We start from the raw sequence: 24,218 nt of genomic DNA, 5'->3' as shown, positions 1-24,218 counted from the left end.
TGCAGCAGCTTGAGAGATTTTACTGATACCGTGAAGGCTTACCTATGAGAGAAAAGTTACAAAGTTCCAAGTCCACCTCAAATGGATGCAATATAATCAAAGCTTATAGTATATTACTACAACTTTATACACTTCTCTCTCTCATCTTTCAACCTGTTCCCACCTTCATAACACACATTGCATCAGGAATAGTGGAGAAACCATCAGATGAAATGTCTTTTTGTGAGCTCTTGACATTTGACAATACCTAACACCTGTTCATACTCACAGCTTCCCAGAGGAATCTGGGTTTATTAACATCTCATCACATTAAATGGACGTGTGAATAACAGGATTGCCTAGGTCCATAAGGGGAAGGGAAAGGCAAATACTTCATTTCTTTTTCATTTTTTAAAATTTAAACTCAATTAGCCAACATAGAGTACGTCATTAGTTACAGATATAGTGTCCAAAGTTTATCAGTTGATTATAACACCCAGTGCTCACCACATCACATGCCTTCCTTAATGCCCATCACCCAATTACACCCCCCTACCTCCCCTCCAGCAACCCTCAGTTTGTTTCCTAGAGTTAAGTGTCTCTCAGGGTTTGTCTTCCTCTTAATGATTTTCCATTCCATTTTCCCTCCCTTCCCTTATGATCCTCTGTGCTGTTTCTCATACTCCACATATGAGTGAAACCATATAATTGTCTTTCTCTGATTGACTGGTTATGTTTAGCATAATACTCTCTAGTACCATCCACATCAATGTAAATGGTGGTAAGTATTCATCCTTTCTGACGGCTGAGTAATATTCCATTGTGTATATGTATCACATCTTCTTTATCCATTCATCTGTTGAAGAGCATCTGGGATCTTTCCACAGTTTGGCCATTGTGGACATTTCTGCTATGAACATTAGGGTGCATATGCCCCTTCAGATCACTACACTTGTATCTTTGGGGTAAAAATTAGTAGTTCAATTGCTGGGTCATTTTTAACTTCTTGAGGAACCTTCATACTGTTTCCAGAGTGGCTATACTAGCTTGCATTCCCACCAAAAGTGTAAGAGGGTTCCCCTTGCTCTGTATCCTTGCCAACATTTGTTGTTTCCTGTCTTATTAAATTTTAGCCATTCTTACTGGTGTGTTGTTGTATCTCATTGTGGTTTTGATTTGTATTTTCCTGATGGCAAGTGATGTGAAGCATTTTTTTTCATGTCTGTTGAACATTTGTATGTATTCTTTGGAGAACTGTCTGTTCATGTCTTTTGCCATTTCCTGACTGGATTATGTGGTTTTGTGTGTTGAGTTTGATAAGTTCTTCATAGATCGTGGATACTAGCCCTTTATCTGATAGGTCATTTGCAAATATCTTCTCTTATTCCTTAGGTTGCCTTTTAGTTTTGTTGACTGTTTCCTTTGCTGTGCATAAGCTTTATATCTTGATTAAATCCCAATAATTCATTTTTGCTTTTGTTTCCCTTCCCTTTAGAGATACATCTAGCAAGAAGTTGCTGTGGCCAGAGTCAAAGAGGTTGCTGCCTGTACTCTTCTAGGATTTTTTTTTTAAATATTTTCTTTATTTATTTGACAGACAGAGATCACAAGTAGACAGAGAGGCAGGTAGAGAGAAAGGGAAGCAGGCTCCCAGATGAGCAGAGAGCCTGATGCAGGGCTCGATCCCAGGACCCTGAGATCATGACCTGAGCCAAAGGCAGAGGCTTTAACCCACTGAGCCACCCAGGTGCCCCAGTCTCCTCTAGGATTTTGATGGATTCCTATCTCACATTTAGGTAAGGTAAATATTTAAAAAGAAATATAAGTTATAACTAATAAGTGTTTTTTTTAATATGTGAGGGAATGCAAAATGATAGTATTGATAAAATGAGAAATATTTCTACAGCAAATGTCAGAAAATTCAGTTCATTTTGCGGCAAACAACAGGAGGGATTATGTTGGCTGCAATTACTGGATGGTTCGGGGAGACATCTAACTGGTTTCAGATAACATTTGACCCAAAGATCAAATAATGATGCCAAGGTATGTTTTTCTCTCTCCTGTCTTCTGCTCGGCACTCTTGGTGTTGGTGACACTTCTGGGAACCTTTTCTCTATGGTCCCAATATAGCTACCAATGGCTCCTGGGACTAAAGATGTCCAATGCTAAATCAATCAATTTGACCAGGAGAATGTTAAATGTTGAATGAATTGTTTTAGGCCTAAATCACTTGCTATACCCTGAGTCATAAATGAGACCAACTCCTGTGGAAACATCTGGCTGAAAGTGGGAAGGAGACTGTTGCCTAAAAAAAAATCAGGGGTTGTTACCAGGGTAGAAAATATCCTGGATGACAAAAAACACTTGGTCTGAGTTCTGATTCCAGGTAAGATGGGAGTACACACATGCCAATCTTTCTCTCCCATGGAACGCAGTGATGAAACTTAAATTGCATGGTATAGGTATTAAAAGTCTCTGGAAAGTAAATATAGTAGGCAGACTTATCATTTTCCCTCTCAGGTACCCTGTCCTGAACTCAATGCTGCCTGAAACACAGAGTGAATACTATAATGCAAACAGAGAGAGAGAGAGATCCATGAGAATCCCTCTAATCTGAGAGCAAAGAGCAGAAAAGAGATTCTCTAAAGCTAGGAGGTAGTAGGGTAAATTGCTCAGATATTTTTTTCTCCTTTTATTCTCTACTACTCCAGTTCTCAGGCAATCCAGTGCCGGGTGCATGACAATAAAGAAAAACCATGGAAGATAACATTCTATGGGAGAGGAACCTTCTTTTCAATCCAGTGGAACTACAGTTCCAAGAGGGCAGGGTAAATTCCAATGATTTCCACTTCTCCTTTCCCCCATCCTTCCAACATAACAGCATAATGAGAGAAATAGCAATTTCTGGACAGAGGACTGAAGAGGGGATTCCTATACAACCAGGAAATATCTGGGAGATAGTGGAGAATAAGAACTTCAGGAAGCAACCCCATACATCTGTGTATGAACTCCTGAGCTCACCCTGACCTGTGTATTCTGGATCTGGTCCTTACCGACATATCAAAAATTTTGAGAACTGAGTTAATAGAGAGATTTTCACATAGATTTCAAACTGACCACTGAGCAACCTACCCACATAAGATAGACCCTAATGACACTATAAATGCTTTGAAAACCATGGTGACGTTGCAAGCACAGCCCACAGAAAGTTGATTGGAACTTGTAGCCTGAACCTAAAGAGGGCAGGTGTCTGCTAAGACAAAAATCTCAATATGGTCCATAGGATTTAAATAAGACCAGAGTTTTATCATTTTGAAGGGGTCTAGAATATAATTCAAAATTACTTAGCATGCAAAGCACCTCAAGAACCTCAACATACATGGTGAAAGGTTATCATCAGACATCAATGACAAGATGACACAGAATTTTGGAATTATTAGACAGTCCTTAAATAAGATATTATTTAAAAGTTTGAACAAGAAATTGTGAACACTCTCGAAACAAAATTGAAAGTATCAACAATAACAAAACTGAAATAGAACTACAAGTGGGAATTATAGAGCCAAAAAATATAGTAACAAAATAAAACCTTATGGGATAGACCCAATACCAGAAAGGAGTCACAAAGGAAAGAGTCAGTGGTCTTGAAGACAGATGAGTAAGAATAATTCCATCTGTACAACAGTGAGGAAATAAATCCAAAACCTTGTGTCATTGGAGTCCCACAAAAAGAATAAAGAGTAGGGTACTGAAAAAATATTTAAAGAAATGATGGTTGAATAGTTCCCGAGTTTCTCAAAAGTCATAAAAACTTTCAAGGAGTGAAAAAAATCCCAAATAAGAAAAAAACAAAGAAACCCATGCCTTAGAAACATAAAAATCAGAATGTTAAAAACTAAAGACAAAGGAAATACTGAATGCAGTGACACATTACCTTTAGGGGAAGAGTGATTCAAAGGACTGCAGACTTTTCAGCAGAAGTCTTGGAATTTGGGAGAAAGAAGCACAATAGCTGTCAAGACATGTCAACACAGCAGTCCATATCCAGGGAAAATACCCACCAGAAATAAAGGTAAAATGGAGATATTCTTGGATGAAGGAAACTAAAAGAATTCCAGAATGAAAGAAGGAATATCATTATAGACCACGTAGGCATTAAAAAGGATCATAAGGGAATATTAAGAAAAATTCAACAACTACAAATGACATGGACTAATTCCTCAAAGCCCACAAACTACCAAAACTAACCCAAGATGAAATAAATAGCCAGAAGAGCCCTATAACTACTAATTAACGGCTAAACACATAAATCAAATTGTATTTTAAAAATTCTGAAAAAAAAAATTCTGAAAAAGAACAAATCCATAGATTTTTTTAAAAAAGTCACAGAACTGTATATCAAAAGATAGTAAGTCAATTTTACTATATGATAAATTAAGGGAAAAAAACATTTTAAGCCTTTAGAAAAAGAAATCTGTAGGCCTAGATGGTTTCAGTGGGAAATTCTATCAAACATCTTATGAAAGCATAATAGAAATTTGATATAATCTCATCTAGAAAATAGAAGAGAGGTAATATTTCCTAGCTCATTTCATGAGGCCTGTATTACTCTAATATCAAAACCAGACAGACACTATGAGAGGAAAAATGAGAGAGATGGGACAGACAACTGCAAACCAATATCCCCAATGAAAACAGACACAAAAATCCTCAATAACATATTAGTAAATAAAACCCAATTAATATATAAAAAGAAAACTGCACCAAGATCAAAAACAATTTATTTTGAAAAATGCAAGGCTGATTCAATATTTGAAAATCATTCAGGGGACAGGGTGTGGGGGAATGGGGTAGCCGGGTGATGAGTATTAAGGAGGGCACATGTTTTGATGAGCACCAGATGTTACATGGAACTAATGAATCATTGAATGCTACATCAAAAAGTAATGATGTAGACATTGGTGAGTGCTGTGAAGTGTGTAAACCTGGTGATTCACAGACCTGTACCCCTGGGGATAAAAATATATGTTTATAAAAAATAAAAAATTAAAATAAAAAAAAAATCAACAACAACAACAAAAAAAGTAATGATGTATTATATAATGGTTAACTGAAGATAATTTTAAAAAAGGAAAAAATAAAATGAAAAATGATCTTCAGGAAAAAAAATTTGAAAATCAATCAGTTGATGTAATCTACCACAGTAAGAATATTTTTTAAACTACATGATTATTTCAAATAGATGCAGAAAAACATTTGATGAAATATACATTCATGTAAAAAAATGCCACAAACTAGGAATAGAAGGCTGCTACCTGAACCTGTTAAAGGGCATCTACAAACCCTACAGCTAACATTATACTTAATGGTGGAACACAGAATGTTTAATCTGTGTTAAATCCTTAAATCAGGGCAAGGATATTCACTCTTAACACTTCTATTCAATGTTGTGTAGGAAATTCTTGCAAGTGTAATAAGGGGGAAAAATTTAAGAAATAAAAAGCACAAAAATTAGAAGGGAAGGAGTAAAACTCTCCCTATTTTCAAGTATGACTGTCTATATAGAAAATCTTAAGAAATCCATAAAAAGACTTAAAAGCTAATGGGTAGATTTAACAAGTTGCAGTATACAAAGTCAACACATGCAAAAAATCAATTGCATTTCTTTCTTTTCTTTTTTTTTTTTTTATGTTAGGTTAGCCACCATACAGTACATCATTAGTGTTTGATGTAGTGTTCAATGATTCATTAGTTGTGTATAACACACATGAAGGGTATTAAGGAGGGCATGTGTTGTGAGAAGCCCTGGGTGCATTTCTACACACTAACAAGATATAATTAGAAACCGAAATTTTAAAAAACAATATCATTTACAATAACTCAAGAAACAGAAATATAACAAGACATGTACAGGGTCTGTATACTGAAAACTAAAAAAACTGCTGATACACTTGGTGTTATATGTAAGTGATGAATTACTGAATTCTCCTGAAACCAATATAGAACTATATGTTAGCTAATGGTAATTATAAAAATAAAAGACTAAACAAATGCTGATTAAAAAAAATTAAAGAAGCTCTCAATAAATGGAGAGAGATAGCAGATATCAATTTCTCCAAAATGATCTGTAGACTTAACCGATACCAATCAAAATCCAAGAGGATTTTTTTTTTATTTTCAGCATAACAGTATTCATTGTTTTCGCACCACACTCAGTGCTCCATGCAATCCATGCCCTCTCTAATACCCACTACCTGGTTCCCCTACCTCCCACCCCCCGCCCCTTCAAAACCCTCAGATTATTTTTCAGAGTCCATAGTCTCTCATGGTTCACCTCCCCTTCCAATTTACCCCAACTCCCTTCTCCTCTCTAACTCCCCTTGTCCTCCATGCTATCTGTTATGCTCCACAAATAAGTGAAACCATATGATAATTGACTCTCTCTGCTTGACTTATTTCACTCAGCATAATCTCTTCCAGTCCCATCCATGTTGCTACAAAAGTTGGGTATTCATCCTTTCTAATGGAGGCATAATACTCCATAGTGTCTATGGACCACATCTTCCTTATCCATTTGTCCGTTGAAGGGCATCTTGGTTCTTTCCACAGCTTGGTGACCGTAGCCATTGCTGCTATATTTTTTGTTGATATATCCCAACAGGTTTTAAATTTTATATGGAAAGGCAAAGGAAGTAGAGTAGGTAGAAAAGTATGTTGATAAGGAGAGTAATTATGTTAAAATATACACATACAAGTCAAAGAACTGTACACCAAAAGAAAAAAAAAGACAGCCTTTAAAATAAAAAGTTTAAAAATCATACAATCTCAGGGCACATGGGTGGCTCAGTTGATTAAATAGCTGACTCCAGATTTTGGCTCAGGTCATGATCCCAAGGTTCTGGGAAGAAGACCAGAGTCCTCAGGCTCCATGATCAGCAGGGAGTCTTCTTGGGGATTCTCTCTCCCTCTCTCTCTCCCTCTCCCTCTCACAGTCTCTCTTAAATAGATAAGTCTTAAAAAAAAAAAAAAAGCAATTTCACACTTAGCATATTCACATGCATATACATACTCTGACACACACAGAGGCTCACTAGAGTACTTAATGGCACTAAGGGAAAGGAAAACTGACCAAAGATGTTATACAGACTCTTGTGCTCTGGTGGTGAGTTTAGAAGAGTTTCTGTAGTTCTCATCAAAGCTTCCCTGAACATTTAATACACTTGAGCTTCTATTTTCTCATCTCAAAATATGGATGATATTAACCTTATTGGGTCATTAGAAAGGTTAAATGAAAATGAGAATATAAATATCCTGACACAGACAAGGATTCTCAATTTTGTTAACTGCTTTGTTTTGCCAACCTGGTGGTATATCTGAGCTCTATTCTTTCTCCCAACGACTGAGAACTTTCAGAATTTAGAACAACCTGGCTAACAGATATATGAAAAGATGTTCATCATCACTTATCATCAGGGAAATGCAAACCAAAACATTATAATGAGATGTCACCTCACACCTGTCAGAACAGCTAAAACCAACAACACAAGAAACAACAGGGTTGGCAAGGATGTGGAGAAAAAGGAACCCTCATGCACTGTTGGTGGGAATGCAAACTGGTGCAGTCACTGTGGAAAACAGTATAAACGTTCCTCAAATGGTTAAAAATAGAACTACATTGTGATCTAACAATTGCACTACTGGGTATTTACCCAAAGAATACAAGAACACTAATTCACTCTTTTCTTTTTCTTTTTTTTTTTTTTAAGATTTTATTTATTTATTTGACAGACAGAGATCACAAGTAGGCAGAGAGGCAGACGGCGGTGGGGGCGGGGGGAAGCAGACTCCCTACTGAGCAGAGAGCCCGATGTGGGGTTTGATCCCAGGACCCTGCGATCATGGCCTGTGCCAAAGGCAGAGGCTTAACCCACTGAGCCACCCAGACGCCCCAACACTAATTCACCCTCACACTTATAGCAGCATTATTTGTAATAGCCACGATGTGGAAGCAGCCCAAGTGAATGGATGGATGGATAAATATTATTCAGCCATAAAAAAGAATGAAATTTTGCCATTTGCAAGGGCATGGATGGATCTAGAGTATAATGCTAAGTGAAATAAGTCAGAGAGCTACAAATACCATACGATTTCACTCACATGTGGAATTTAAGAAATAAAACAATGAGCAAAGGAAAAAGAGAGAGAAACAAATCAATAAGCAGACTCTTAATTATAGAGAATAAATTGATGGTTACCAGAAGAGAAGCAGGTGAAGAGTTGCTTGAAATAACTTCACATTCCTACATCTCCTCTATGGACCTCATAAATGTCTAAAGAGGTAGATTATAATAGAACAGTCACCCATGCATTTCTTCTTTCTTTCAAACAGCACTTACTGAGTATCTCCAATTGCTCAACCCCAGGGATAAAATGTGGATCAGCCTCAAACCCTGCACTTGAGGTGTTCAGCCTAATTGCTGAAAACATGATATTTGTGGTGGAGGTAGGAAGTGGTGCTACTGCTTTGGATGGTAAGTAGTAAATATGCTACAGTTTTGGATTGTAAAACACAAGAGTCTTCAGTTTAAACTTTCTTGGAGAGCTACAGAAACCACTTTCAGTCAGAAAATTGAAAGAATTGGGTGGGAAAGGACACTCAGCAAGGGAAACTATCAAAGAATAATGTAAAAATATATCTGAGAAGAACAGGTGAAACTAAAAATATTAAATAAAATATCACTCCTTTTTCTAGACTCATCAAAATGCAATTTGCACTTGTCTTACTTTTGGAGTATGAGAATTGTTTATTTAGCAAGTGAAATTTTATAAAATAATTTTGTCTTCTCATGGGGAAAGATGGTGTTATATATGAGCTTAATGAGAATAATTATGAAGTGGCTACAACTGATGAGTTATATTATTAATCACACTGGCATCTAATATTAGCATAGAATTAGAAATGACCTCAGAAATATTCAAATGTGCCACACTTTGACCACTTGCTCCCATGGAGAATGATCATGCATAACCAAATATTTGAAGGCTTTCCCTGGAAACCTGTCCCTCTCAGTTCACTGAGTTTGGATGACTCTGTTAAACAATTAGGGCTTTAAATAACAGACCCTTCTACACATGGATAATCATGGAAAAAGTGATGAATATTTTTTTTCCTACATCTGGTACATAAACGTGGAGTTTGGGATTGTTGAGGACTAATCATGGCATATTTTAAAATATTAAAGAAGGGTGCCTGGGTGGCTCAGTGGGTTAAGCCACTGCCTTGGGCTCAGGTCATGATCTCAGGGTCCTGGGATTGAGTCCCGCATCGGGCTCTCTGCTCAGCAGGGAGCCTGCTTCCTCCTCTCTCTCTCTCTCTCTCTGCCTGCCTCTCTGCCTACTTGTGATCTCTCTCTGTCAAATAAATAAATAAAATCTTTTAAAAAAATAATAAAATAAAATATTAAAGAATATGATTTAAGAAAAGAACCAATCTTGGACAATGTTTGAAGGTTAGTTTTACCCATAAGGTGTTATTCATTTATGCTCCATTGTTCTACCCACTGTGTTACCATGTTGATTAGAAAGAGGATCAGTGGGGGTTCCTGGGTGGCTCAGTCGGTTAAGCATCTGCCTCAGCCCAAGTCCTGATCCCAGGGTCCTGGGATTGAGCCCCATATCAGGCTCTGTGCTCAGCAGGGAGTCTGCTTCTTCCTCTCCCCTCCCTGCCCCTGCCACTTGTGCTCTCTCTTTCAAATAATGAAAAAAATCTTTAAAAAAGAGAGAGAGAGAGAGAAGAAGAAGAAGAAGAGGAGGAGGAGGAGGAGGAAGAAGAAGAGTATTTATGAATAGGACAAAAAATATCAGAATTTTGGAACTTGTTCTGGTTTGTTTGTTGTTTGTTTTTTAAATCAGTAGAAATGCTTTTTCTGTCTAATTCTTACTGATTTGTGGCTGGGTCTTCATATACTCAAGTAAAACTCTGGAGAGTTTAGAGATTACCAGCAAATCTGGGGCTGCCAATTTGGTTCATCTATCCTTAAGATGAACATTCCTGCCGACTTCCCTGATCCATACATACTCTGTGTCCCTTGGCCCTCTCATCTCACTCTCAGTCTGGCTGAATCAAACATGCTCTAAAAGGCTGCTCATTAGTCTCAGTGCCACAAACACTTTCTGAACAAGTTCTCTCCTTCTGCAAACCCTGACAGCACCCTTGCATCCACAGCACATCATTTAGCATTTTACTGTGTAAAGATACATCTATTCGCACGCCAGATGTAATTCAACAAGGTACTTCTGCTCATTGGGAGGAGAAAGTATAAGAAGGTCATGGGGATGTGTTCCAGAGTCATAATGGTTGGGAATGTTGGGTGTGTGTGGGGGGGGGGGGGGGGATTTCACAGCACAATGTGATTGTATACTTAACAAAAACAACATAACCCTTCCCAATCATATGTTTTAAAAGGTTAATTTATGCTGACTAAAACAAAGCAATCTGTGTTGCTATGGCAGCCTTTACTAAGGTCCTGTTCATGGGCACCAAGGCTACAGATAGCCCTGGCTTTTAGTATGAGAGTAAGTGTGTAAACCTGGTGATTCACAGACCTGTACCACTGGGGATAAAAATACATGTTTATAAAAAATAAAAAATTATATTAAAAAAAAAAAAAAGAACCCAGTTCTTCCCCAGTTGAAATATCCAATTCCCAGCTTCCAGGCCTTATAATCCATGAAATGCACAGATACATAAAGTTAATTAAGTCATATTTAAAGATATTTCTTAATGTCTACCAAATACCACTGCTAATAGCAATCCATTCCAAGTATTTATTGAATGCCTCCATGGCAAAGCCTTATGGTGGGATCAGAAGGTTTGATTTACATTTTTTGCCCTTGGGCAACCTACAGACCCAGAAAGGAGACTGAGAGAGCTAGAGCAGGGTGGTGAGTGTTGCTACTCACTAGGGACAGAGCTATGAGATAGTAGAGGAGGGCCTGGTCACTTCTGCCTGGTAACATAAGAAATGATGTCACAAAGGAGATGGGTATGAAGATGCCGAAGAAAGACAAGAAGAGGGGCGCCTGGGTGGCTCAGTGGGTTAAAGTCTCTGCCTTCGGCTCAGGTCATGGTCTCAGGATCCTGGGATTGAGCCCTGCTCTCTGCTCAGCGGGGAGCCTGCTTCCCTCTCTCTCTCTCTCTGCCTGCTTGTGATCTCTGTCAAATAAATAAATAAAATCTTAAAAAAAGAAAGAAAGAAAGAAAGACAAGAACAGATGCACATGTGGAAAGGTTTGAGAATAAGGTTGGCTCCAATTCATGGAAGTTAGGGAAGGAATGAGTTTATTATTTTTTTTAAAGATTTATTCATTTATTTGAGAGGTTGAGCACACAAGCTGGGAGAGGGGCAGGGGGAGAGAGAAAATCTCAAGCAGACTTTGTGATGAGTGCAGAGCCTGACGCAGGGCTCCATCTCACAACCCTGAGATCACAACCTGAGCCAAAACCAAGAGTTGGACACTTAACCAACTGAGCCAACCAGGCACCCTGGGAAGGAAAGTGTTTAAATCAAAAGACACATGGATCATCTCATAGCATGTCAAGAATGATGAATACTATGCAATGGACACTAGATTTAGACTCTAATGACCAGCTTAATTGAAGGTCCAGTTTTAGTAGAGAGGTGGAAACAAACACTAGCTGTAAACCCATCTTAGAATCATGAAGATATGTTTTACAGTGGCAGTGGGTCGATTCCATTTGTAGGCAGAAGGAAAGGATTGGGAGTCAGAGAGAGAAATGATAGTAATTAAGTCACAGAAGCAAACTGGGCTGAAATCACAATGTGCAGAGGGAGAAGAGCCCTGGAAAGAAACAAATCACCTCTTCCTCTTTCTGTTACTCTCTCTCTCTCTTTGAACCCGATTAATTTCCTTGTGGCTCCTGTCGCCATTTATAATGATCCTGTCCCATATATACATACACTGTATATATTTGTTTGCTTGCATATTTTTTAAAGTCTGCTTTCCCGGGATACATGCTGAGAGCAGGATTATAGGCTGCACTGTGCCTGGCACATAAAAGATTCTCAGTAAATCCTTTATCTATGAGATGGAAAGTGAGGAAAGAAGGAAAATGTGAAGATGCAGAAAGATGAGGACAAGAGAAGGAAGCTGAGAGGGAGCATACTGCATTTCTTCACTTCCCAAGAGGAGTGGCAGGGTCAGAGCTGAGAGTGAAAGAGGTCAGGGAGCAGCTGGTGGGGGGAAGTGGGAAGAGGGCAGTCAGAAGCGAGGATGAAAGGAAAAGAGGATGAGCAGCAGTGCTGGAGAGCCTTGTCAAAGCCGGAAAGTGAGACTTGAGAGTGGACTGAGTAGCGAGGCCTTGTGATCTTCAGACGATCTTGGCCATTCCAGCAAGGGAGACACAAAAGCAAGTGGGAGTTGTTAACAACTAGAATTGGCAACAGGTACCACAGAACAGGGTAGCATCGAAATTTATAACCACCTGACAGTTGCATCTCTGATCCCTAACACAGCCAACTCATTTAAACAGGATATTCTCAAAGTTTTGTTAAGAGTGCCTCACAAAACCATCTTTCAGCTGTGCCTGCTGTGTATTCTCTCACTCTGATGGAAGAGCTTCCCTTGGGGATCAAAATCTGATGGTCAAGTTGAGCTTTTAGATTTTCTGGGGCAGGTGGAGTATCTTAAAGAGGGACTGGCAAAGAGGCAGCCAGTGGAGGGTCAAAGGTGGCATTTGTAAACTGACACCAAAACACAACCTGGAGCATATTGTCAGCTCCCCATTCCTCCAGCTTCTTTAGTGAGGAGGATCTCAAACCTTTGCATTCCTCAGAATCACTTGGGGTACTTGTTAAACCAGGCTGCTGGGCACACCCCAAAGTTTCTGATTCTATAGGTCTGGAGTGGGCCCAAGAATTTTCATCTCTAAAAAGTTCCCAGGTGATGCTGAAAATTGCTTGTCTGGGAAACCACTCTGAGAACCACACGTCAAGGCAAAGCGTTCTTTAGGCTTCCATGTTGCTCCTCTTGGCCTTTTTGTAACTGACAGAAACATCTAGTTCTTGGAACAAAGCAACATTCTAGTTCTTGAAACAGAGCCCAGTCCAGAGTAGGCACTCAGAAAATACTGGTTGACTAAATAAATGAATAAATAGTGAACAAAACCCAGACACAATCTCTGCCCTCAAAGAGCTTACAGACTGGTAGGGGAGTCTACATTCACATAATAATCTCATAAGTAAACACATGACTATAAACTGTGGTGTACATTAGGAAAACAAATTCTGAGTGCTATTACGTAATGTTAAGTAGAGGACTGGAAAAACCCAGCGGTGGGAAAGGATTGTGTGATGAAATGAAGACCTGAAGGCACTACTGATTTTAAAATGATTTCACCAGGATGAAAATTCCAATGGGAGTTATGAGCACAAAGCTCCACATTCTATTGCACTGGCCTTCCCAAATTCCATGGCATCCCTCCCAGGACTGAGCAAACACTAAGTGTTCCACAGTTGTTACCCAGTTGGTAATAAACCAGGGAGCAGCTAGCTGAGTGGCTCAGGGACAGTGAAACAATTTGGGTTGTAGGCTTCTCCTCTGCAGAATAAGGGGGTAGTTTCTGTCATTGTTCCAGGACTGGGGATCCTGCCCGTAGGTGTACATTAGAACCATCTGAGGTGCTTGAAAAATAAGGCCTGGGTCTCACTTTCAGACTCTAATTTAATTAGTCTTGGGTGCAGCCTGGGAATCAACAATTTTGTAAGCTTCTGAAGTGATTCTTTTTTTTTTTAAGTAATTTTTTTTATTATGTTATGTTAGTCACCATACAGTACATCATTAGTTTTAAGGTAGTGTTTCTTTATTCATTGTTTATGGAATGTTCCATGTTCCATGTTCCAGTGTTCCATGCAATACATGCCCTCCTTCCTTAATACCCATCACCAGACTCACTCATCCCTCCTCGCCTCTAAAATCTTCAGTTTGATTCCCGGAGTCTTTCATGGTTCATCTCCCCCTCTGCTTTCCCCCTCTTCATGTTTCCCTTCCTTCTAATGTCCTCCATGCTATTCCTTATGCTCCACAAATAGGTGAAACCATAATTGTCTTTCTCTGCTTGACCTATTTCACTTAATGTAATCTCTGCCAGTTTCATTCATGTTGATGCAAATGTTGGGTATTCATCCTTTCTGGTGGCTGAATAATCTTCCATTGTATATATGTACACATCTTCTTTACCCATTCATCTGTTGAAGGACATCTGGGCTCCTTCCACAGTTTGGCTATTGTGGACACTGCTGCTATAAACATTGAGGTGTGTGTAGCTCTTCTTTTCACTACATCTGTATCTTTGGGGTAAATACCCAGTAGTGCAATTGCAGGGTCATAGGGAAGCTCTATTTTTAATTTCCTAAGTAATCTCCACACTGTTTTCCAAAGTGGCTGTACCAACTTGCATTCCCCCCAACAGTGTAAGAGGGTTCCCCTTTCACCACATCCTCTCCAACACATGTTGTTAGATATTATTTCTTCTTTGAATGTTTGGTAGAATTCCCCAAGGAATCCATTAGGTCATGGACTCTTATTTTTTGGGAGGTTTTGATCACTGCTTCAATCTTGTTACTGGTTACTGGTCTATTCAGGTTGTCAATTTCTTCCTGTTTTAGTCTTGGAAGTTTATAGGCTTCCAGGAATTCATTCATTTCTTCTAGGTTGCTTAACTATCGGCATATAGCTGTTAATAATAATTTCTATTTCCTTGGTGTTAGTCAACATCTCTCCCCTTTCATTCATAATTTTATTAATTTGGGTCCTTTCTCTTTTCATTTGGATTAGTCCGGCCACTGGTTTATTTATCTTAATTCTTTCAAAGAACCAGCTTCTAGTTTCACTGATGTGTTCTACTGTATCTCTGGTTTCTAATTAATTGATCTCTGCTCTAATCTTAATTATGTCCCTTCTTAAGCATGGGGTAGGCTTAATTTGTTGTTGATTCTCCAGTTCTTTAAGGTATAAAGAGAGTTTGTGTATTCAGGATTTTTCTATTTTTTTTTAATGAGGCTTGGATGGCTATGTATTTCCCCCTTAGAACCCTCTTGGCCCTATCCCATAGGTTTTGGACCAATGTGTCTTCATTCTCATTGGTTTCCATGGATTGTTTAAGTTCTTCTTTGATATCCTGGTTGACCCAAACATTCTAGCCATCAGGGAGATTCAAATTAAAACTACATTGAGATATCACCTTACACCAGTTAGAATGGCCAAAATTAGCAAGACAGAAAACAACATGTGTTGGAGAGGATGTGGAGAAAGGGGAACCCTCTTACACTGTTGGTGGGAATGCAAGTTGGTGCAGCCTCTTTGGAGAACAGTGTGGAGATTCCTCAAGAAATTAAAAATAGAACTTCCCTATGACCCTGCCATTGCACTCCTGGGTATTTACCCCAAAGATACAGATATAGTGAAAAGAAGGGCCTTCTGTACCCCAATGTTTATAGCAGCAATGGCCACGGTCGCCAAACTGTGGAAAGAACCAAGATGCCCTTCAACGGAAGAATGGATAAAAAAGAATGGTCTTTAGTTTCCAAGTGTTTGAATTTCTTTCAAATCATTACTTGTGATTAGTTGCACTTTCAAAACATGTGTTCTGAGAATCTGCAGGGAAGGATCTCAATCTTGTGGTATAGGTTGAGTCCTGATTTGTGACCCATTATGTGGTCTATTCTGGAGAAAGTTACATGTGCATTCAAGAAGAATGAGTATTCTGCTGTTTTAGGGAGGAATGTTCTGTATATATCTATGAGGTCCATATGGTCCAGTGTGTCATTCAAAGCTCTTATTTCTTTGCTAATTTTCTGCTTAGATAATCTGTCTATTGCTGAGAAAGGAATGTTGAAGTCTCCTGCTATTAACATATTATTATCAATATGTCTCTTTATTTTGGTTAACAGTTAGCTTATGTAGGTGGCTGCTTCTATGTTGGGGGCATAGATGTTTACAATTGTTAGAACCTCTTGTTGAATAGACTTTTTAAGATTGATATAGTGTCCTTCTGTATCTTTAACTACAGTCTTTGGCTTACAATCTAATTTGTCTGATATGAAAATTGCTACCCCAGCTTCCTTTTGAGGTCCATTGGCATGAAAAATGTTTCTCCATCCCTTCACTGTCAGTAGGATGTATCGTTAGGTTCAAAATGAGTCTCTTGTAGACAGCATATGGATGGGTCTGTCTTTTTAGCCAATCTACAACCCTGTGCCATTTCATGGGAGCATTTAAGTCATTCACATTAAGAGTGATTATGGAAAGAAATGATTTTATTGCCTCATGTTGCCTGTGAAGTCCTTGTTTCCATAGATTGCTCTGTAAATTTCTATTCTGTCTGTCTCTTGGGGTCCTTCTCCTCTTATAGAACCCCCCCTTAATTTTCCTCAGGGCCAGCTTGGTGGTCACATATTCTTTCAGTTTCTGTCAGTATTGAAAGCTCCCTGTCTCTCCATCCATTCTGAATGACAGCCTGGCTGGATAAAGTGTCCTTGGCTACATGTTCCTCTCATTTAGTACCCTCAATATGTCTTGCCAGCTCTTTCTGGCTTGCCAGGTCTCTGTGGACAGGTCTGAGGTTATTCCAGTGTTTCTCCCCCTGCATGTAAGAAATCTCTTCCCCCTGTTGCTTTCAAGATTATTTCCTTGGATCTAAGATTTGCAAATTGTACTATTTATGTCATGGTGTTGGTCTGTTCTCATTGATCTTGGGAGGGGTCTTCTCTGCCTCTTGTACATGAATTCTTGTTTCCCCTCCCCAGATTAGGGAAGTTCTCAGCTATGATTTGCTCAAATATATCTTCTAGACCTCTCACTCTCTCCACTGGTTCAAGGATCCCAATAATTCTGATATTGAAACATTTCATTGAGTCACTAATCTCTCTCAGCTTGATTCCTTGGGTTTTAATTTTATTTTCCATGCCACATTGATTTCCTTCTTTTCTATCATCTTATCCTCTATCTCACTAATTCATTCTTCTGCCTTGGCAGTCAGAGTTTCTAGATTAGGCTGCATTTCATTCATAGTATGTTAAAAAATATATATTTATTCATTCATGAGAGAAAGAGCCCAGAGGGAGAAGGAGGCTCCCCCCCAAGCAGACAATGTGGACTTGATACCAGGACCCCAGGATCATGACTTGAGTGGAAGGCAGGCACTTAACTATCTGAGCCACCCAGGCACCCCATAGCATTTTTAAGTTTGGCTTGATTAGATCTCATTTCTGCCCTTAGAGATTACATATTGTCATTAATATTTTTTTCAAGCCTAGATATCACCCAGAAAATTGTTACTTTGAAGTCAATTTCTGACATCTTGGTTATATCTATATCCATTAGTTCTATGGCAGAGGTCACAGTTTCTGAATCATTCCTGTGTTGGTGGTTCCTCCACTTAGTCATTCTGTTGAGGGGTGATTGAGGGAATGTACAGAGCCCAAATTATTGACCAAAACCCCAGCAAGATGCACCTGTTTTATAGGGACCTTCGGACTGTCACCTCTTGTTTTCCAGCCTGTCCTCTGGAGAAGGGGCCTGCCAGGTGTTACTCAGTCAACCCTGTTTGGGCAGAGTTGCCCTGTCCCCTGTGTTGGTGGTGGGGGACACGGATGGGCTTTCTGGTAACTTTCCTTGGTGGCTTTCCACATCTCTTCCAAGAGTCAGAGCAGAAGTGAACATATCCAAACTGAAATATAACATAAACCTGATCTTGGAAAAAACTTATTTCTTTCCATATTCTGTAGGTATTATTGATGACTTCTATTATAACTTTGTTCAATAGTTCTCACAAGTGACTTCAAGCCCATGCTGGGAAAAAGGTTGAACAGGTTTTATTTATTATGAAAATCCTGTCCATGTTGCTTTTCATATTTAAAAAGGAAAATAGAGACCACAGTTTTAAAATGTTTGTTATTTTGTCTCAAAAACAAGTGTACTTAGTAATTTTTTCCCATCTTGACTAGGTTAGCTCAGCTGAAAGCTTAAGATTTAAGATACATTTATTTGTTCCCAGTAATTTTAATTCATAGGAGAAACTTCTGGCTCATGGTTATAATTGGCAAGACTTTATCTTGATCACAGTGACCCTGCCCCACTTCTCTAGTGACTCCTTCCCTGTTTTATGATACACTGTCTCTGAGATCTTCTGGACTCTCCTCCAAGGGTGGTAAATACTTAATCATCCGTCCCTGGGAGTGGGAATGAAGACCCCTGATTTGCAGCCTTTGCCATTTTCTGTGGTGTAAATACACCCATCCTAGTCCATTTTAACCTACCAGGATGTCACTACTGAATGCAGAATTTGGAAGAGATGTGCATTATTTCCTCTCACTAGATGATCCCAGCAAGCTCCAGCACGCCCCTGCTCCCACATATGAGGCTCCCCCCAGGAAGATGAATAGAATCTGGTGGTTTATTATTTGGTGTAAGGTAAGATATTCTTCCATTTTTCCAAACCCACCTTTTCACCTTCTGTCCCCATCAAAACTTACACATCTTTTCCCTCAAGGTCCTTGCACTCATTTCAAGTAAGAACGCTATGAATGTAGATTTAGAAGAACGAACGACTGGATTTCAACCTTTGTCACCACCAACTATATGTTTAAGCAAGTCATTTAACCTGTCAGAGCCTCAGTCCTTCTTCAGGGAAATAAGAATGATAATAATGTCCACCTTCTACAAATATTGTTAAGCATGGAAGAAATATTATCTGATAAGCAGGGCTTCTCAAACTTGAGCATACAGCATAATTACCTGAAGAACTTGCCAAAACACAGACTGCAGACCTCCCTACTTCTAACATCCAAGTTTCTGATTCAAAAGGTCTGAGTATCTGCATTTCTAACATCTCCCAAGTGATGCTTATGCTGCCTTCTGGAGACCATGCTTTGAGTAGCACTGTGATAAAGTATCTTGTGAATTTTAAAATACCAAATAAACATAAGAGGTTATTAAGAGAGGGAAATTCTGGCTTACTGCCTCCTCTGCCCTGGCCCCTGAGGATATATGCATTTAAATAAGTTCTCCAAGGAGGCGCAATAGTGGCTTTCACAAAGGAATCAATCCTGTGTATTTTACCAGAGGGTTTAAAGGATTACACAATGAGATTTGGGAATGCTGGCTTTAAGCCACCATGTAATTTGGAATAGCTCGTATAACTGTACCATCACCTGAGGAATTCTTCAATTGCTGGAAAACAGAATCAGACTTTCCCTGCATGTAGGCCAGCCGCTCTTTCAGTGCTTCCACATTCATGGTATGGCTTCACTATCCAACTGATTCTCAGGCCAAAATCAAGTCTTATTCATTTCACCACCTAAATATCCTTCAATTCCATTTTCCTCTCCATTCTACAACCACTATCCCCACCTCAGAGCAAACCTCTATCTTCTTTCAACTTGGTTACCACAGTGGCCTCCTATGCCACTATGCCACTCCTATGTCTCCAATGCAGTCTTCATTCTGTAAGCACTTATGCTTGAAGTGTAAGAATTGTGTCCCTCACGTGAAAAAATGCTCAACATCACTCATCATCAGGGAAATACAAATCAAATTCACAATGAAATGGCTCAAATTAACAAGTCAGGAAATGACAGATGTTGGTGAGGATGTGGAGAAAGGGGACCACTCTTAGAGTGTTGCTGGGAATCCAAACTGGTGCAGCCACTCTGGAAAACAGTATGGAGGTTCCTCAAAAGGTTAAAAATAGAGCCACCCTATGACCCAGCAATTGCCCTACCAGGTATTTATCCAAAGGATACAAAAATACAGATTCAAAGGGGCACATGCACCCCAGTGTTTATAGCAGCATTATCAACAATAGCTAAATTATGGAAAGAGTCCAAATGTCCCCTGACTGATGAATGTATAAAAAAAGATGTGGTATGGAATAGTACTAAGCCACCAAAAAGAATGAAATCTTGCCATTCACATCCACATGGATGGAACTAGAGAGTATTGTGCTAAGCAAAATAAGTCAGAGACTAAGACAAGCAACACATGATTTCATTCATATAAGGAATTTAAGAAACAAAACAGATGAACATAGGGGAAGGGAAGAAAAAATAAAATAAGATAAAAACAGAGAAAAAGGCAAACCATAAGGGACTCTTAACTATAGAAAACAAACTGAGGGTTGCTGGAGGGGAGGTAGGTGGGGAATGGGCTAAATGGATGATGGGCATTAAAGAGTGCACTTGTTGGGATGAGCACTGGGGTTTATATGTAAGTGTTGAGTCACTAAATTCTACTCCTGAAATTAATACTACATTATATGTTGACTAACTTGAATTTAAATAAAAATTTAGGGGAAAAAAGAGAGAGATCATGTCCCTTTGACACTCAGTGGCTTCCTTCTTGATCTCAAGGTAAAGCGAAATAAGTCAAGCAGAGAAAGACAACTATCATATGATCTCCCTGATATGAGGAAGTGGTGATGCAACATGGAGGCTTAAGTGGGTAGAAGAAGAATAAATGAAACAAGATGGGATTGGGAGGGAGACAAACCATAAGTGACTCTTAATCTCACAAAACAAACTGAGGGTTGCCGGGGGGAGGGGGTTTGGGAGAAGGGGGAGGGATTATGGACATTGGGGAGGGTATGTGATCTGGTGAGTGCTGTGAAGTGTGTAAACCTGGTGATTCACAGACCTGTACCCCTGGGGATAAAAATATATGTTTATAAAAAATAAAAAATTTAAAAAAAAAAAAAAAAAAAAGACAAGACTTCTGAAGTAACCTGCAGGACCCTGTGAGTTGGCCCCAGCTAAATCCCTCAAGACTTAACTAGAGCATGGCAGCTACACTAGCACCATCAAGAGAGAGCCCATTCAAACCCTAAGAAATGAGCCTTTCACTGTTTGTAAGAGTCCAACTTTCAGAAGAATGACACACCCTGTGTCGGAGGCAGGCCCCTGGCCAGGGCGGCCTCCGCCATTAAAAGATGGCGCCTGGCTAGTTGCCAGGTTAGGATTGCCTCGTGAGACTAAGCGGAACGCCCAAAGAGGAAGTAAACAGCATTGGTTCCTAGCGTAGTTGTTCGTTTGGGTGCACAGCCTGATTCGCTCCCTCCTGTACCCTGCTCACTGATTGGTCATGTAAGCGTATATAATATAAGTGTGTAGACTTGCGGAAAGAGAGAGAGAGAAGATGCATCTGAAGCAGGGTTCTTGTCATCCTTGCAGGGCAAGGGCGATAACCCTGAATAAGGGAAAATGTGGATACTTAAAATTATAATCAGTCTGATTATTATTTTCATCACTCAAAAACCAGAAGTTCCTTGCTTGATTTTCATACCTTGAGATATAAATCTGAAGTCATCAAGGTCATAAAAGTCAGATATGAGGTTGTTTTTTACTTTCAAGGCACGGCTCAGAGATTGATTCATTTTTGAAAAGTAGGATTAGACATGGTTTTTATGATTTTTTTCATAGCTACCTAAGGATGCAAAGTTGTTTTTATTTTCCCCTCTGACTGTATGCAATGTGTAGCCTTAATAGTGGCAGGGCAAAAACTATGGAAAGAGTCCAGATGTCCATCAACAGATGAATGGATCAAGAAAATGTGATACACACACACATACACACACAGAGGAATATTATGCAGCCATCAAAAAACCCCACAAAATCTTGCCATTTGCAGTAACATGGATGGAACTAGAGGGTATTATGCTAAGTGAAATAAGTCAATCAGAGAAAGACAATTACCACCACATGATCTCACTGATATGCAGAATTTGAGAAACAAAGCTGGGGATCAAAAGGGAAGAGAGGAAAAAATGAGACCAGAGAGGAAGACAAGTAAAACCAGGGAGGGAGACAAACCATAAGAGACTGTTAATCTCAGGAAACAAACTGAGGGTTGCTGGAAGGGAGGGGTGCAGGAGGGATGGGGTGACTGGGTGATGGACACTGGGGAGGGTCTTTGCTGTGGTGAGTGCTGTGAAATGTGTAAGCCTGACGATTCACACATCTGTACCCCTGGGGCAAATAATACATTATACGTTAATAATAATAATGAAAAACTAGTGGCAGGCAAGGTGCCAGTGGTCCTTCTGCATGATCTTTCAGTCCCCTGTATACATTCTAGGTCTCTTCTTTATACCTGCTGTTCCCCTGTCTCTAGCTCTTCCCCTAATAACTTCTTATTTTCTCTTCAGACTGTAGCTCAATTGCCACTACTGTGGAAGGATTTTCTGACCTTCAATCCAGAATAGATGCACCTAATACAGCCTCTCACAACAACAAATACCTCCACCTTGGGGCATTTGTCAGTTAAAGTTTACATTTGTGTGTGTGTTTTAAAAACTAAATATCTAACTTTCCAAATACACTCAAGTAAACCCATATGAAAAGTGACTATGTATCTTTGCTCCATCACCGCATCCCCAAGCCTGGTAGATTACATGGCATACAGTAAGTGCTCGATAAGTGATTTTTTGCCTTCCACATCAGGATCTCTTTTGAATCATCTGTTGATAATACATTGCTTTCCACATTATTCCCATTTGACTGGTGAAAAACATCAAGGCTCAAAGACACCTGTGTGTCTTTCTACAACCTCTATGAATAAGTAGAGGAATGAAAACTCAGTCCCTTTCATCTAGGTTACAGTGTCCTTCAGCCAGCCCTAAGGGCCTAATAAATCCTTTCCAGTGAGGATCAGATACACTGAAAACTCCTGTAAAATATTCTAGGAGAGGGGGAAATGAAAGAGAGAGATGATCTTTCAGAGGTTGTCCTCTGTTCTCAGCTGTCTGGTTTGGGAAATGTCAGATCAGATAGTCCCCAAGACCTTGAAAAGGGCAAAGAGACTATGAACTCTGCAATTATATAACCAATGTAAAACACCCAGTTATCTTTGTTCCTTGCTCTCCTTGCTCAGAGATAAGCAGACATCAAAGCAGACTGACAATACTGCTGCTTGTTTAAAACTAGAACTTCAAGGAACAGCAGCCTATTTGACTTCACATAAAACATTAATTGAACTTCACAGTGGGGAAAAGTAAGAATATGTTATTTGCATAATGGTAAATGTGTCAGGTCTTCAGTAAATCCTTGGTATCAAGACTCAGTGCAGAGCTCCATGGTTATAGTGGCAAGAATGTCTGAAGCAGCACTTTCCTCCAAGCTTCCTTTGAAAGTATCAATTCTGGGCTTAATCCCATGGGTTCCTCTATACTTATGGTGCATGATTTGATGGAAGAAGTACAGTGTGCCCTAGTTTTGGCTTGAGCACAGTGTCTCAAAACTCTAGTCTCTGCAATTTATATTCACCCACAAAGCAAATGGCATACACTTAGGTTTAATTGCCTCCTTGTGTTGCCCAGAATTTTTTTTAGTGCCTGAGTTGATGAGCAGTGGATGACTCTGAGCTCATTCCACTCCAGAAATTCTCTTACTCAATCTCCAGTACCTGCCTGCTGATTCTGTATCCCTGTTGGTTGGAAGAGTGTGGGGCAACTGAGGGAGAATAGATTCTCTTTGGATGAGTGGAGACAGATGCTCTGGGAAGTTGGGGGGTGCTGTCCCAACCCTAGATCTGCTGGGCAAAAAGATCCAAGGACATAAAGTTGGTCTCCCTCTTCTGTCTCTAATTGAGGAGATAAAATCCTAAGAGTTGCTGGTAGTGGTTATTCTGCCATGTGGGCTGGAGAAAGGGACAAGTGGTCTAAACCAAGAAGAAAGAATTAAGCAGATGCATAGAAAAAAATGGGGATGAGAGACAGAATGGGAAAATTTCTTGTTCCCAATAGCCTTCCCTTCCTGGGTTCCTGAGATCTAACTAGACCCTGCCTTTCAGTTGTCTGAGACACCCTTTTGAATCCTCATATTCCTTCCAGTTTTTAACCTAATCCCAGCGGGATTCTGTTTTATGATTTTCCTGGTTGTAAGAGAAGTCAAGGTATGTTATTTATCTGTGCAACACTTCTTACAGTAGCAAGAATAATAGCACTGTGGAGATTAATGAAAACCACCCAAATGAGAATAGAGGCTACTTATTCAGAGTCTGGTATAGCAAGGGAGCCAGCCACCATCACCTGGACTTGGCAGATTCTCAAACACAAGCAGGGCAATAGGGAAGCTTTAGAGTGAGAGGGAAAAAAAAAAAAAAAAAAAGGAAGCCTTCAGGTATGCTCTGATTGGAGACATTTTTAGTATGGGAATGTTAGAGGCAAA

This window comes from Mustela nigripes, chromosome 2, assembly GCF_022355385.1.
Source record: "Mustela nigripes isolate SB6536 chromosome 2, MUSNIG.SB6536, whole genome shotgun sequence".
Lineage (NCBI taxonomy): Eukaryota > Metazoa > Chordata > Mammalia > Carnivora > Mustelidae > Mustela > Mustela nigripes.
Note: the sequence above shows the minus strand (reverse complement) of the source record.